This window comes from Schistocerca americana, unplaced genomic scaffold (genome assembly GCF_021461395.2).
Source record: "Schistocerca americana isolate TAMUIC-IGC-003095 unplaced genomic scaffold, iqSchAmer2.1 HiC_scaffold_294, whole genome shotgun sequence".
Taxonomy (NCBI): domain Eukaryota; kingdom Metazoa; phylum Arthropoda; class Insecta; order Orthoptera; family Acrididae; genus Schistocerca; species Schistocerca americana.
In genome coordinates this window covers 45,001-47,500 of record NW_025726010.1, presented here as the reverse complement: position 1 = coordinate 47,500, position 2,500 = coordinate 45,001, and the positions used below count along the sequence as shown (strand labels likewise).

The 2,500-nt window shown below is 64.0% G+C and overlaps 1 pseudogene; it reads left to right on the top strand.

The window, feature by feature from the left end:
* The window catches only part of LOC124579106, a 7,959-nt pseudogene that overhangs the window by 2,444 nt on the left and 3,015 nt on the right, over window positions 1-2,500 (top strand).

Here is a 2,500-nt window from a genome sequence, read left to right as displayed (position 1 = left end):
GCCGTAGGGGTGCCGGTAAGTGCGGGCGTTTAGCGCGGGCGTGGTCTGCTCTCGCCGTTGGTTGGCCTCGTGCTGGCCGGCGGTGCAGGATGCGCGCGCCTGCGCGGCGTTCGCGCCCCGGTGCTTCAACCTGCGTGCAGGATCCGAGCTCGGTCCCGTGCCTTGGCCTCCCACGGATCTTCCTTGCTGCGAGGCCGCGTCCGCCTTAGCGTGCTCCTCCGGGGGCGCGCGGGTGCGCGGATTCTCTTCGGCCGCCATTCAACGATCAACTCAGAACTGGCACGGACTGGGGGAATCCGACTGTCTAATTAAAACAAAGCATTGCGATGGCCCTAGCGGGTGTTGACGCAATGTGATTTCTGCCCAGTGCTCTGAATGTCAACGTGAAGAAATTCAAGCAAGCGCGGGTAAACGGCGGGAGTAACTATGACTCTCTTAAGGTGGCCAAGTGGCGGCGGCGTGGCTGCATCCGGACTTGGCTTTTCGAAGTGCGGTCTTGATGTAGTCGTGCTGCTGCTGCGAGGTGCCTTCCTTGGGTTATGGTTACAGGGAGAGTGATGCGCAATACATGGGCCTAGCCCTCTTAGCCTCTCCTCTCCTGCGGTCTTCTCCCCTTCTCGTGGGCCCGCTGACTTTAGCAGAGTGGAAGACCGCACCAGGGGCTTGGGGGGGTTACCAGCCCCCCCTCGCACTATCCCTTTTTTAGTTGGGGGCAGTAACCAGAGAAAAAGTGGTGGCCCTTCCGCTGAAGGTGCCACCCCAACTCCCCCAGCACCTAGCCGGCCAACCGGCCGTGCCGAAAATCTTGTAACTTTTGCAGCTGTTTACGCCTGTAGTGAGTGCCACCGTAGCTTCACCACCAAAAACGGTCTCGGGGTCCATCGCCGCCGCCAACACCTTGCGGCCGCCAACGCGGAGATCGTCACGGAGAGGCATCGCGCGAGGTGGACGGAGGAAGAAGTCCTGTCGCTCGCCAAGGCAGAGGCCGAACTGTTCCTCGAGAGGGACGCCCGGTTCTTCTTTGTAAATCAAGAGCTCATCAGGATGTTCCCCGACCGAACGCTTGAGGCAATCAAGTGCCGACGGCGGCAAGCTGCCCACAAGCAGCTTGTTCGCCAATTCATGGAGGCGCTTGAGATCGGTCGGGGGGAAGAGCCGGCGTCCCGCCGGGGAGCGGCGAGCCCGCTGCCTGACGCGGGCGAGGCCGCTGCGCCGCCCGTCGACGCAGCCGAGGACTTCGCGGCCGACACCACCCGGCCGCCGCCGGAGGGGCCGACTGACGCCGCCATCTGGGAGCATCTGGCGGGGCTACCCGCTTCCGCCCAGCGTTTCTCTGCCCTGGATCGTGTCATCGGTCTGGGGCGGGGCACGCCGCCCGATGTCATCCTGGGCATGCTCCCGGATGCCCTTGCGTCGGTCGGGTCCAGAGGGGAGAGATCGATCACCAGGACACAGCGGCCGCGCCAACCATCGAAGCGGCCGCCTGCCGCGCCGCCGACGCAGAAGCGCAAGCGGCGCCGCTGGGAGTACGCGAGAACGCAGGATGCCTTCCGACGGTCGCGTGCGCGTTGCGTGCGCGGCCTCTTGGATGGCACCCTGCTCCAGCCGCCACCTGCCATCCCTGGTCTGCTGGACTTCTGGGCGGACCTCTTCACCAAGAAGCCCATCTCCACCGCGGGCTTCATTCGTGACCGCCTCCTCCCGCACTCAGAGCCTGTCGCTCTCGAGTGCATATGGGGGCCGGTCACACATGAGGAGGTCGCCGCCGCGTTGCCGCCCAGGGGATCAGCAGCCGGGCCGGACGGCCTTACCCCAGCGGAGTTGCGGCGCCTGCCGCACGAAGTCCTGGTGAAAGTGATGAATCTCTTCCTTCTGGCCCGCGCCCTTCCGGAACGCCTGCTTCGCGCGCGGACGTCCCTTCTCCCGAAAACGGCTGCACCAACATCCCCCGCTGACTTTCGCCCCATTACGGTCTGCTCGGTGTTGGCGCGGACCTTTCACAAGGTTCTCGCGTCACGCCTGATGCGCGCTTGTGCTGTGGACGAACGTCAGCGGGCATTCATCCCTCGGGATGGGATGTTGGAAAATACCTTCATCTTGGACACTGCTCTCACCGACGCAGTTCGCTCCTGCCGCTCTGTCTTTGTGGCATCGATCGACGTATCTAAGGCATTCGATTCGGTAGATCATGCTGCCCTTCGCCCCGTGCTGAAGGCGCATGGCCTGCCGGATTGCTTTGTCGAGTATGTCGAGCGGTGCTACGAGGGTAGCACGACAGTGATAGCGGACGGCGCCGGCGTGGGCGTGTCTGTGCAGCCAGCACGGGGCGTTCGCCAGGGCGATCCCCTCTCCCCCCTCCTGTTCAACTTTGCGGTGGACTACGTTTTAGGCCAACTGCCCTCCCACATCGGAGCTCGGATCCTCGGTCGCAGAGTCAACGCTGCGGCCTTTGCAGATGACGTCTTGCTGTTTGCAGCGACCCCGAGGGGCTTGCAGTCCC